This window comes from Pistacia vera, unplaced genomic scaffold, assembly GCF_008641045.1.
Source record: "Pistacia vera cultivar Batoury unplaced genomic scaffold, PisVer_v2 Contig96, whole genome shotgun sequence".
NCBI classification, from domain to species: Eukaryota; Viridiplantae; Streptophyta; class Magnoliopsida; order Sapindales; family Anacardiaceae; genus Pistacia; species Pistacia vera.
The window spans coordinates 66,580-81,697 of record NW_022196845.1 but is presented as its reverse complement, the minus strand read 5'-3'; positions in this window follow the sequence as shown (position 1 = coordinate 81,697).

Genomic DNA, 15,118 nt, shown 5'->3' with positions numbered 1-15,118 from the left:
AATAACTTTTGTTCTTCTGCACTTGTAGATTCATTAAAATGAGCAACCTATCATTGCGACCGATAATCGAAAAGGTGTTAGAGTAGGTGCACTAGAGCCAATGATTTAACTCTTGTAAACTCATTTTATATTAATGAATAAAAGGCATCGCTGATTTATGAGCATATACTGTAGCATATATTTACTACATGTAAAGAAAATAGTATATGTCTTTAGAAAGGTTGGAACTAGTGACAATGGAATTAAGTGTTATAAATCTTAATTGTGAGAACCTTATAAGCGCAAATGGTGGCCCTTTTTAAACCGTTTGTAGTCATAGTATAAATCTGACAAAGGACACAGATTATACGGAGAGACTATAATCACGTTGAACAACCCTATTGAAAGGTAGTGACAGATCTCACATGTCAAGGTTGTGGGCATCAACCTAGTGCAATGCATAGGTGCTTGGTTGTGCAAGTACACTGGACTAACCCATCAGAGGATTCCACACGAGATGGTAAACCTAGTGTCTATGGAATATATCCTCTTATAGATGGTGGTGCATGTGGTCCTTCAACTTGAGATTACCAGAGCGTCGTGTGTAAATATCGATGTGATTTGACACTAGCTGAACATTGTCTCTTTTAGGGATTACCAGAATGGTGGTGATTGGTTACATCGAGAAGTACACTATGGCTATGGTGGATCAAAAAATGATTTATCACTCCTATTACAAGAGATCTTATCTCGACAAGATATTTGGTTAAAGAGCTACGACCTCAAATGCATGGTAACAGCGGAATCCAATTTTATAGTCGTCAGATTCAAGAACCAAATGTAGAATATGTCAAGGTAGCTTTTGAGGCAGACACTAATTATGTACCTCAAACCTTGATGAGATAAAAGATGATGAAACAGATTGAATTGCACGGTAACCATACTGAACACAAGGTAAGCCTAAATCGCTAATTCTTTACTTACCAGGGAATCATGATGCCTTGCTAGAGGTCAATCTTGATTGGTGTACGAAAACACTAATTGCTTAATGCTTAATTAGTTATTGAGACACTACTGGCAAAGTGAAGAGCCTTCGGGTCACACACATGGAAGGTAGTTAAATGAGAAACGGAAATGGAAGGACAATCTTGTCCTTGGGCCAAAAAGGGTATTTTGGTAATTTGGGAGTCCAAGGGCACTCTCGTCATTATGGGCGAAAAGGACACTTTGGTAATTTTGCTAAGAGGCTGACGCCATTATCCAATTTATTGGGAGAATTTTTAGCCAAATTGGAATAATATTAATTTTAATTAATATGGAGAATATATATTTAATTTAATTTAATATATATTAAAACCCATGTATTAAATATGATAAATATATATGGATTAAATAAGTAGTAATATTTATTTAATTAGAATATATATTTATATAGGAATTAAATAAATAGAAATATTTATTTAATTAGGATTCATATTTAAGGAGAATATCTTTAAGAGATAATCTAATCCCTTATATCAAGAATTGCAATCCAATTCAAACAGGAATTAAAAGGATTGTAATCCAATCCAAATAGGAATTAAGGATTTATAATCCTTATTGGATTCTTATTTGGGATTGTATATATAAAGGGTCATTGGGTTTTGATTTAATAAAGCAATTCTCATAAAGTTAATTTTGCAAAATTGAATAGCAAAATTAATTCTCCCAAAACCCTAGCCGCCACTAACCCTAGAGAGAAATTCTCTCTCTAAATTCTGCCACCTCCCTTAAGCCCTCTGATTGATCTAGCAGTCAATCCTAGGGTGATCTCGAGCCTACCTTTGTGTGGGTATTGATGAACTCAATCTTACGTTGGATTGATAACGACTAGTTGCAAAGATCCAACGGAGGAGCCGCCAACGGAGGTAAATCACATAACCTTGTATGGTTTTATATGTTGATTATTTAGTCTGAATCATGATCTTGGGTAATGGAATCATGCCGTGGAAAGAATTTTTTGCTGTTATTCTGCGCTTACCACGACATGGTTTCTACAAAAGGAAAACAGGCTAGATGGTTCTAATTTCGAGGACTAGTACTATCAAATTCTTTGGATTGTACTTAAGTCCAAAAAGAAATTATACATCCTTGACAAGCCTTATCCGATTGAGCCTGGTCCTGATGCCACTTAAGAAGCTAAGGACGCTTATCAAAAGTTCTTTGATGATGTGGATTCTACTCAATGCATTATGCTTGTATCAATGACATCTGAGCTATAAAAGCAGCATGAGAATATGGATGCACATGCCATAATTCTGTACCTCAAGGAGCTATATCAAAAGAATGCTCAACATGAGAGGTATGAGGTGTCAAAGGCACTATTTCGGAGCCGAATGGCCAAAGGAGCCCAAGTTGGTCCTCATGTGCTCAAGATGATTGGGTACATAGAAAGGCTTGAGACTTTTGGTTTTGGTGTGGATATAGACTTACAAGTGGATTTAATTCTGCAGTCACTACCAAATTCTTATTCACCGTTCATAATGAACTTCAATATGAACATGATGGTGAAGTCCTTGTCAGAGCTCCTAAACATGCTGAGGACTGGGAGCAGGACTTGAAAAACTCCAAACCTGTTTTACTAATTGCTACGAATAAAGGCAAGGGTAAGGGTAAGGGAAAGGCCAAGGTCTATCCTAAGTCCAAACCTAAAGGACATGATGCTCTCAAGTCGGAGGATGGCATTGGTAAAGGTGGGAAGATAATGTACTTCTATTGTGGCAAGCCTAGCCATTAGAAGAAACACTGCAAGGCTTTCCTCGCAAGTAAGAAGAAATTAGATGCTTCAACTTCAGGTATGTATATGATTGAGGTTAACTTCTCCCCTTAAACATCTTGGGTCATTGACACAAGATGTGATACTTACATTTGTACTGATGTGTAGGGACTAAGGTAGAGTAGATTGCTCGCCAAGGGAGAAGTGGACCTACGAGTTAGAAATGAAGCACACGTGGTTGCATTGGCTGTAGGATCTTATTTTTTGTCTTCGCCTATGGGCTTATTGTTAGAACTTAATAATTGTTATTTTGTACCTTCCATTTCAATAAACATTATATTATTACCCGCTTTGGATGATATGGGATATCATTTTGAAATTTCTAATGGATTGTTGTCCTTTAGTTTGAATGATATTCTATACGGAAATGCAAGGTTATATATGGAATATATGTTCTAGATTTAAACAATAAGGATATTCTCAATGTGGAAACAAAGAAAGCTAAACATAGCGATCAAACCCAAACATACCTCTGGCATTGTAGATTGGGTCATGTTAATCAGACCCGCATCGCAAAACTTTAAAGAGATGGAGTTTTGGACCCTTTTGACTTTCAGTCATTTGAAGTGTGCAAGTCATGCCTTTTAGGCAAGATGACCAAGTCATCTTTCACAGGACAAAGTGAAAGGGCTACTGAATGGTTAGGCATTATCTATAGTGATGTATGTGGTCCACTAACAATTGAAGATAAAGGTGGATATTCGTATTTCATCACATTTATTGATGACCTTAGTAGATATGGTTATGTCTACCTACAAGAATTTAGGCTTCTCGCAATAAAATAATTTGTCACTATAAATATCAAAATTGTGACCATTTTGCTAATGTGAGGAATTGTATTGGTCACCAAGTTGGTCACATTAAGCTCGTATTCTTAAGTATATGGTGACGAAAGAGCGTTTGGTCACCGTAGCCTAATTATTTATTGTGACAATAATAATTTGTCATTGTAAACTAGTTTATGGTGATAAATTATTTAAAACAATAGAAGACAATTTTTATCACTATAAGTAATATTTTGTCACAATTGATTTACATTCAAAGACCAAATGATAAGTTTTATGGTGAGAAAATAATACATGATGACGAAATTGATTTTGTCAAAATTGTGAATAATGACTAAATTATTTTCTCATAAATTTAATAGTGACCGAAATTTATTTGTCATTGACTTTATTGTGACAACATTTATTTTGTTACCAAATAATTTTTAATACAAACATTTTTACATGACAAATTTTTTATTGTCAAAATAATATAGGCATGACAAATCATTTTTGTCGTCTCAATATACTTTGTTTCTCTATTTTTTCATAACCTTTCTTGTATATTTTTTAGGTAAAAGGCAATTATATAAAGAATAAAAGAATGAGTCCGAATAAAAGAATGAGTCCAAAAAAGAGGACCCCTACAAATTCAAGTTCCTTGGACAAGCCCAAGCAACCAAGGCAAAGAAAACAAAAAAGGTGGCATGGATTTACATTCCAAAAAATCCACCAAGCAAGCCTTAAAGAGGACCATACAAAATTACCAGCAACACAAAAACGATGCCGGACCTTGGTATACAAGCCAACTGGACATGCTATAAACAAAAGAACTATCCACCCAAAGAACCCAAAAATTATGCACAACAACTACTAAAATCCTGCTTATATACGCAACCAAAACAAGAAGAAAAGGAGGGAGTAGCAGCCTACAATATGTATATAATTCCCCAGTGAAAACAGCTCCAGAAAAGGTTCTAGTCAGCAGCAAGAAAAGTCTTCTTCCAAGCCGCCAATGTTTCAACATGGAAATATCTACAGACCAAACAATAATAATCGCCCGGCACACACAAATAAGTAAGCAAGAATGCAGAAGCTCCCTTGGAGGAAGAGACTTGGCGGCATCCAAAACTTGAAGAATTAAAAAAAACAAAAACAAAAAAAGGGAAAAATATCGTCAATACAATATGAACAATGTTTATAGCATTAAAAAAATTTGGAAAAGCATAAAGTGGTTGACATGCTTAAGAGAGAATGGAAATGTAAGGTAATACAAAGTAGCTACTATTGGGTGTTAAAGGTGAGCTACAAAAAAAGGGAAAAATATCGTCAATACAATATGAACAATGTTTATAGCATTAAAAAAATTTGGAAAAGCATAAAGTGGTTGACATGCTTAAGAGAGAATGGAAATGTAAGGTAATACAAAGTAGCTACTATTGGGTGTTAAAGGTGAGCCCATGGAGGTTGGAACTAGTCAATACTAAGTAAAATACCTAAGAAAAACCAACATTATAACTATCTCCATTGACTTAAAGCTAGGAGTATTTGGCACATAAGGGTTAATCATTACTCCACACCAGGGCAACATCTTACAAATTATTTGCATTGGTAAACTAAATATTATAAACTAACATAATGATTTCTTGAATAAGCAGTTTGGTTGAAGGAATAAAAGCTACTGATTCATCAACACCAGTAGCACTCCCACATCAAAAACATAAATGAAGATGCTCAAGAATTAATTATATCTATAGAACTTGATCATAGTTGTATCCTTTAATAGAACACACTTATCTTCTTATTACTTAATTAAGGGTGTAAGTTATTTGTCAACTTATGAAACTTAGAGTGGTAACTCTTAATCCTGGTATGATCACCTTACCTTGTCATAGCACAATCAATTTTGTTTAAACTTCCAGTATTTCTCCATTGCACTTTTTCTTAAGCCTGATATTTCTCTGAATAGTAGACTAAAATTTCTCTGAATTTTTCCTTTGTTTTTGTCAGGTTTCTATGCTTAGGTAAAGCTTAAAAATACCTTCTTTCAAGTACCTAAAATGAGTCCTTGCTCTCTATGGTTTATTCATTGTTGATGAGTGAAGCTTGTTGAGCTTTTTCAACCAAATTGCATCTTCATTTCTGTACCTTGAGAGGAGCTCAAGGCTAACCAGTTGGTTGGGTGATTCTGTAGCTAGCTACGGTTGTATGTTGTTTAACCAAAGGGTAGAGATTGAAGTGTTGCAAAACAAGGGTGTTTTGGCAACTGAGGCTTAATCTTTGACTTTGTAATTAAACTATAAAATAAACCTAGTGGATTAGCTTCATTCTAGACTTGGTCCCATGGATGTATGCATTTTGCCGAACCATGTGAAAATCTTATGTGTTTTACTTTGGTTTATGTTTGTTGCTTTATGTTTATGTTTAATGGACTCTTAAAATCAACATAGCAACCTTTTCTGCTTAAGTTTTAATTTACTTGGTAAATTTAAAATTTTCAAAGGGATAATAGAATATATGAAGTGATAAAATGATGCATCCTCGAAGAAGTTACAATTCTAGATTATTCTAGATTTCAGCATTCATCATCTAGCCAAGTGCATATCATACAAAAGTCATGTCGTTTCATGAGATGCACCAAATGCTTGTAGTTTGATCCTCACGCTAAACATCTAACAGATCATATCACAAAATAATGGAAAGTAATGTTTGTCTCTTACCCATAAGTGACATATGGCTCCACCTTTTGTAGCTATTCTAATATGCCTTCACTAGCCATGACAAAGACACTGCTAAAGATTTTCGTTAATCTTAGTTTGTACATGATTTTCCTAGTTTTTGGGTGCATGTCATTTTTCCTGAATAAAATGATAGTGAGATATCAGAACCCAAAACAATACAAGGAAAAAAACTTTAGGCAAATCATTAAAGATTGTAACCTACCCTTGTATGCATATGATAAAAAGCAGCTTAGATTTTGGTTTCACCAAACCTGATTTCGCCCTTTTCCCTCTCTGTTTGATTAAGATAAGACCAACTCCTTTGTAGAGACACAAGTTAGTAATTGCTAATATCAGACCATGATTACACTAAACTGTAAACATTAAGGATAATGGGCAAACACAAAAAATTAATGTGTATCACAAACAAATTATCATCAAATTAATGATATAGAATCAAAGCTAAATCCAAGAACAATGGATTCAATAAGTAATATGATTTTGATTACAGTAAATCATAATGTTAGAGCAGGTACCCTAGAGCCAATCAATTATTGTAGAATTGACTCTTTATAATAATGTTCATTGATCAATAAAAGACATTTTATTCTATATCGCGTAAATCATCATTATATGTATTGATATATGTCCTTAGAATGGTAGAACCGTGATGAGGGTATCAATGTTTCAAATCTTGATAGTGAGAACCTTATGAGCACATATGGTGGCCATTCTAAAAACGTCCGTAGCCCTAGTATTATTATGAAGTAAGGGCACAGATAATACGGTAAGGCTATCATAGTGTTGAACGACCCTGTCGAAAGGCAATGATTGATCTCACTTGTCAAGGTTGTTTGGTGACAACCCGGTGCAACGCATGGGTGCTTGCTGTAGGCAAGTTCACTAGACCGACCCACCAGAGGATTCCATATGGATGGCAACCCCAGTGTCTATGGAACAAATCCTCTAACGAATGCTAGTGCACGTGATCCTTAGACTTGAGATCATCGGAGCGCCTTGTGCACCGATTAGTATAGTTTGACATTAGCCCAACGCAGTTCTATTTAGAGCTATCAATATGGTAGTGATTGGTTGCATCAAGGAGTGTATCAACACTATGGTGGATAGACAGAGGATTCATCACTCCCGGGTACGGGGGAAGTTATCTCACGGCGCAATTCAGTAAATGACAATGACACTAAAACTGTGGCCATAGTGGGATTGAGTTGTTGCTCTATCCAGTTTATAATTTAGGTCATTGGTCTAGTAACTGAATACATAATATCGAGAGTAACCGAGGTTGACACTATTTCTATGCCTCGGTCTCGTCGAGATAATGAATAATGAAAGGATTGGATTGTATAGTAACCATATCGTTGACAGGTAGCTGCTTCGCTGAATCCGAATCTATCGAGTGGCCATGATGCCTTGCGAGGGGCCAATCTTAGTTTGTGTGTAGTGAGACGATTGATTGGCGTTAATCGCAATACTACACACCACCGGTATGATGAGGAGCCTACGGGTCACACACATAAAAGATAATTTAGAAACCATTTTATAAGAAGGGCATTTTCGTCTTTTTAGGCGAAAAGGGTATTTTGGTAATTTCACGGTGCAATTAAATTTGCTGAGGTCGTAGCCTTTATTTAATTTGTTAATAAAATTAAATAAGTGAAATTATATTTAAATATGTGTTCGCATATATTTAAATGAATTATTGTTATTGTTAAATGTTAATATATGAAATATATATATATATTAATTTAATTTAATTGAAATAAAAATAATAATTATTAAAATATCTAAATAGGGCTGTTTGGACATAAGGGTTGTTTGGGTTGGTGCCCAAGCCCATTCCATGATGGAATAGGGCATAGTGTGCACTTTATAAGTGCAACACTTTGTGAAATTATTAATTAATTCAAGTCAATTCATTCACAAAGCAAAACTCTAGCCCCCTTTTTCTCTCCCACGCCATATTTCTTTTGCTTGAATCAAAGTTTCATTTTGATTTTGTTCTTGGTTCTTAAGGCTAAAGAGGATCTAGCAAATCCCTTTTTAGTTCCTTGGGGTTATCTTCGTGTGGACTAACGGTGGTTCGATCCTACCCCTGGATCGATAGCGAAACCCATTCGGTGATAAAGTTGGAGGAGCCTCCAAACGTGGGTATGGTTTCTTAACCCTATACTGTTTTTCTGCAGATTTGAATTTAATGCATAGATTGTTAAATTTGTACCCTGATCTTGGTTCTAAGGAACGATCCATGATGTTTATGATTTTTTGTTTCCGCTGCCATAATTTGATCGTTTCCTAACACATAATAAAAGCACCAACAAACATGCTAAAATTTTGTCTCAATATTTCCAAAATTATATACTATTGTCAATAAACTCCATTTTCCATTAATTTCTCCCACACAACCAACACAAAGCACCATATAATCAATTTAAATGCAATATGCCAACTCAAATGAAAAAATTTTAAGCTAAAAATGCTAGAGATTCAGTATATAAGCCTTAAAAATCAAACCTTCAAACGAAATTTGCCGCCGCCGCCTCCCTGGTGACAATCCCTAGCCAGAAGACTATTTTGTTCACAGTTGTAACAAGCCCCTTCGCTGCCGTCCCCTTCCTCTTCTGCCTCCCTACCCACCGCCATCACCATAGCCTTCACCATTGCCCAATTCGCACCAGGCCTAGAATAGCACAATGTGATTCCGGCAACCAATGCACCCTTAAACCATTATCGCAACAAACAAAAACCTCCAAACTACACATTATATTAACCCAACACAAGCAACCAGTTCGCCCCAAACAACCATCAAATTCACCTTGAAAATGAACAAATCCATGAAAACATTAAACAAATAGCAAGAGAGGGAAAACAATAATGAAGAGAAAGAAGAAAATAAATTAGAGAAGGTGGCCACCTCCTAGAGTTCGTAGTGATTTTGATTGGAGGTTGTTAGATTTTGGGGTTGTTGGAGGGAAGTCGGTGGGGGTGAGTGAAGGTGAGCAGCAGGCATGAAAGAAAATTGAGGAAATTTAACTCCCCGGACATCCCAAGTTTGCATTTAAAAAAAAAGACCTTGAAAATATTTTTCAATTTTTTTTTTTTTTAATTTAGAAAAACTGACGTGGCACACTTAGGATTCATTAAACATGTAAAATGGGTTAAAGTGAAAGGATTTAAACATATGTGGGTAATATTATAATTAATGGAAGTTTGTTTAAATTTTGAAAATTAAAAACGACCCCCTCCCTTCCAAATCGCTTAATCAAGCCAAATACCCAAAAAACAACCGATGAACACCTTTGATTTCTCTGCCATTTCCGACTAAAGTGCCTTATTCCGGCAAATATTCGATCCTAAAGCTTCCTTACACAAAATCATGGCTGATATTTAGAAATATGAGGAAAACCCAACCCTACTCCAAATCCTAGATTCCGGCGGCGGTGGCAGTTCAAAGGTTGTCGAAGAAGATGCTCTGGTGGATCATCCAATGAGTGAAGGTGGTCTAGAGGCAGAGGAGATGACAGCGGCACAAGAATGGAGAGAAGAATCGAAAAATGATTCTAAAGAGGAGGATGCCGGCGAGAATTCAGGGGAGGAGGAGGACGCCGGTGAAGAAAGGGTATGTTTTTTGTAATGCTTTCTTTCTAGCTAGTATACTCGTAAAATAATTAATAAATAATAAATCTCATTAACAATATATATAAGAAAATACACATATATACGAGTAACAAATTATGGGCCCATATTGAATTTTTCTTTATATACAAATATTTACAAAATATACTCAAAATAGCAACGTGACAGTGTAGCCCAACCCATCCACTGCGTGATGTTCCATGCGACCGCAACTCACCTATTACCTGCAAAAACATTAAAAACAACGGAGTAAGCACTAATTGCTCAGTAAGTAAACCCGCTATGCTACCCTTCTCTCTCCACTGCTTAAAATTCTGAATTTTCTTTCCTTACATCAACATTTCCCGATTATTCTTTATTCTTTCCATGTTCTTCTCTCTGTTCTTTCTCTGTTCTTTCTTTATTCTTTCTCTATTTTGCTCTCTGTTTTTCTCTCTGTTTTCTAAATTTTTCACTACCCATGATAATGAGCATGGTATTATGCATATTCATGATGCAAATGCACAAATGCATAAATTATGCATTTTCTTTTCTATTTTTCTTCTTCTGTTATTCTATTTCTATTTCTTTATTTCTTTATTTCTTTTCTATTCTTTCTTTCTATTCTTTCTATTCTTTCTTTCTTTTCTATTCTTTCTATTCTTTCTTTCTTTTCTTGCCGATTGGACTCGGTTGAGGCATGGATTTGGAGCCTTGGCCGTGTGAGTGAATTCTCTAATTCTAGTTACAGTCCTCATCCACACACACTTCTAACGGACTATACATTTCTTCTTTCTGAATTCTGAGGCCGCTTACTAAAGGCGGCGTGCATGTGGGACTATGTCACTCACGGGCTCCCCATCGCAACAACCTTCTCTTTTTTTTTTTTTTTTTTTTTACCTTCTTTAGGTAAAATTTCAGATTTAAATACCTTTAATATTCTTATTTATTCTATTTTTCTTTAACATATTTTAGGGCTTTTTCATGCTTTTATGAATATATATACATGTAGATGGTTTCATGCTTATAATTAATTTACATATTTAAATGCAATTATGCATTATGGAATGCAACATGTCATTCTCTACCATCTACAAACACATCCCAAGGTAACACATAATCATACTCATAAATGCACTTCTCCTTGGCATTCATCAAACAATTCATGTGCACAAATCAACACTAATTTGGTACACTTCTATCTCTATTTTAGGCCACCAAAAACTTGGAATAAACTCTTCCAAACAACTCCAAATTGCCCAAATACACACTTCAAAATTTTCACTTCAACTTCCAAATCTCAACCAAACATTCATCAAGTATCACATACACCAACCAACTTCTCATGGATAGATTCTAATTATTATCAACACAATCCACAACAATTCCACATATAACATATATATATGCGCAAAGAAAATTCTCTACACAACATAACTTAAATCACACTTAGGGTAGGATTTACTTACCTTGATATGAGCAAATTCAACCCTTAAGAATCTCCTTCAATCAAACTCTCTTCCTCTTAAATCCTATGAGCAAAAATCATCAAAATCAACACTTTAAAAACTAAAATCACTTTTTAGTGCAAGAATCTACCTATAGAAGCTTAAGATTGAAAATCCACTAAAAAAAAACACCCAAAACCTTTGAATTTCCTTTGAAGAAGAATTGAAGAATTTGAGAGAATATGGAGGTGAAAGTGGAGTGCATATGGGTAAGAGTGGCTAGGGTTTCACTCTTCAATTTGATATAACATAAAATATATATTAGTTTCCCATTTTGCCCTTGCACTTTCTTTAAAATTTCATCTACATCCCTTAGTCCATTACCATAATGCCCTCATTATTTACATTCTCCATGAAATTCTATCTCTTTTCTCACCACAATTTCAACTAATTTTGAGTGAAAAGACCATTTTACCCTTAATGCAAGTTAAGGCATTTTCTCACATTTTCCTTAAAATAACCTTAGCAAAAAAATCAACTAAAGGCATAAGAACAAAATTAAATTACGTACCTCTATGTGAGCGTTACATTTTTTACTCTTTTTTTTTAATTGGATGAGAAATTTGATTGATTTGTGCGAATTTGAGGGAGATGTAGTTGGTTTTATTGTTATGATGGTTGTAGCGTTTTGTCAAGTAGTTGGCGGGCATTGGGGGAGTAACTTTGTTTGGGTTCCAGAGGATGAGGAAGGAAGGGAGGCCATAAGGACGTTGTTTGTGGGAGGTTGGTGAGCTGGGGATAGTAGGAGGTGGCAGAATAGCCTTGCAATATGCAAGGTGCCCTTCATTCCCCCTATTCCTCCATCCTACCATCCTCAGCCCTCCAACCTCATGGAACCTACCACAACAAACCTTTGTAAGGCTGCATTTGCTTCCCCGGTCATCTCGAGGCCAAAAACACCAACTAATCGATGCCTTCGAAGCCCATATCCCCAAATTGGCAGCATATGGTTGTTTTCGTTTCTTTTTTTTCCTGATATTTAGTTTATACGATTGTGCAGATTTTTTGAAGCGTAAATTATAAAGACCATGGGTTGGAGGTTGTAAGTGATAAGGTACCTTACTTCCCTGTAAGGGTGATAGTTAGGTAGAGTTAGCAAGTTTTTACGAGAATAATGGAGATTTTACGAGAACAGAAGAAGGGTATAGACCGATTCAAATGAGTTGTTCGGTCATTTTGTGAACACTGGAGAAAATTTGAAAAAGGCATTCTAGGGACAGTGAGTGCATTATATGTTGTTGCTCTCATGTTAAAAGCCAAAAAAAAAAAAAAAAAAAATTGAAATGTGGTTGTAGTGTGGATGGAAAGCATATGTTTAGGGATGATGGAATATGCGCTAATGACAGGCTTAAGTTGTGGGGGGATTTCCGATGTGGCAGAGCAAGAGAGAATAAAGAAGAGTAGGGTAGCCAATAACTTGGCTAAAAGGTTTTTTTTTTTTTGGGGGGGGGGGGGGGGGTGGAAGGGGTCTGTTACGGGACGCGGTTTAGAGGAGAGGTTAGAAGAAGGTGGGTATACCTCTCAGAGAGGTTCAAGATGTGCCTGGTATGGTTCGTGCATTCGATCCTAATGGCTTCTGACCCAACAAAAGCCGTTAATATGGATTGGGGTGAAGTTTGCAAGCAACATGGACTTCTTTAAGGCTTATTCATGGGGACGAGTCTAGTTTCAGCTAACCATGGACTCTTGCAAGGAAAAGACATGGGTTTTAAAGCAACGCCAATCTGTTGAGAAGAATAGAAAGAGCATGTACAATTTGTTGGGTTCCCATGGGCAATGCAGGTAATATTAATAGCTTTTTGTTATATTTTTTTTTTTTTTTGTATTATATGTGTTTTAATATGATATGGATTTTTTTTACAAAGTAGGCTTGGATGTATGAGGTCGTCCCTATCCTGGCTAACGCCAAGGGGGGGGGGGGGGGGGGGGGGGGGGGGGGGGGAGATGAGTGATCGCAATTTCCTAGGATATTATGGGTGGCACATCGAGAAGTGTACCCATTGGGATTACGACAAAATAGAAATCAAAATTCAAGCGGCTTGGATAAGATTAAAGGATTAATCTTTTGAACATGCACTTGCTTTTAAATGTGGCTTAAATTTGATTGATTTTTTTTTCTTATTGCAGGGAGTCGTCCGTCCCTTCCTTACCGCTACTAGGGGTGAAGCGGGAGAGGAGTATGTTACATCGTTCAAAGCATGGAGGATGAAGCAAATAAAGGGATAGACCGCCTAATGCGGGACCTAGAAGGGGTCACACATGTGAGTGCAGTTGCAAGGACACTGCTTAAGAATGTTGTTGACGCCAAGGATGATAAAGCTCCAATCGGCGAGAGGGAAGAGGAGGAGGATAAAGAGATTCGTACGCCTCCACCCAATTAGCAAATCGGTAAAACAAGTACCACTTTGTTGAGGCGTTGGGGTCGGGAGAATGAGGTGGTTGACCTCATAAGCAATCTATTTGAGAGTTTTGCCGTTTATGAGAGGTTTGAGAAGATGGAAGAGCGGATGAAAAAGGTGGAGGAGAAAGTTGATAGGTGGTGGAGAAAGTTGGTAGGGTGGAGGAGGAAGTTGGTGGGGTATTGAAAGTGGTTGAAGTGCAACCTGAGCATAAAAAAGAGAGCTAAAAGAGTAAGCATGTAATTTCTCCTTACACCACAAACGAAGAAAAAAATGAGGAAGCCCGTGAAAGTGGAGAAGCAAAAATGGAGGAGGAGGGTAAGGAGGAAGGCGGAGGAAATGGGGAAGTGAAAATGGAAGAGGAAGGTGGAGGAAATGGGCAAGTGAAAATGGAGGAGTTAAAGGTGGATTTGTATAGGCCAATAGATGAGGAAAAGAAAAAACTCTTCTATGTCTATTATAATGATTCTAGAAGTGATGGGCATGTGAAGTGCAAGACTAGGGATTATCTTCGAGAGTGGTTTGAAAAGATGTTAACGATGGGCAGGTGGCTCGACGACTTGGTGAGTTATTTTCCCTTATTTTTGCTTATGTTTTCCATGAGGTATTGTATACTTATCATGTTCTTTTTATCATTGTTTTAAAAGCTGGACCGGACCAGCTAGTCCAACCGGTTGGACCGGGACCTGATCACGTGTTCGGTTCGAGCCAACATAAAACCTAGCATTAATAAATGAACCATTATAAACCGTCAATAAACTGCGTGAACAGTGTAAACCGTCGATCGGACTAGACTGATTGAAAAAGAGATCCAGCGTTTGAAAAGGGGAAAAAATCCCTAATTTCTCCTTTCTCTACACAAAATCCTCTGAAAAAATGTTTACACAAATATGAAAATCTGAAATCCCAAATCGCCACTCAATCTTAACAAAATCCACTCTCTAAGTCTGAAATCGTTGCTGAAATCGATCGTAACTCAAGCCTCTGAAATCACGACGATGCCTTCCTCCCTTGCCAGAAATCGATCAACACAATACACAAACGATTTTAAGATTTCTCTAACCTAGGGTAGTTGAATCGGTGATCGACTTGACTGAAGTGGAGTCGTGCTTAGTTACTGCATAATATTGAATCGAAAATGAATAGGGAATTGGAGAGTAGAGATAGAGGATCTAAACGGAATTTGAAATGTCATTGTGGTGATTAGGCTAGAAAATGGAGTTATGGAGATGCCGAGACAGATCAAACGGTGTCACGATGGTGGTTCAGCCTTTGGGAGTTGGAGACGGAGAGGATTCAAAGC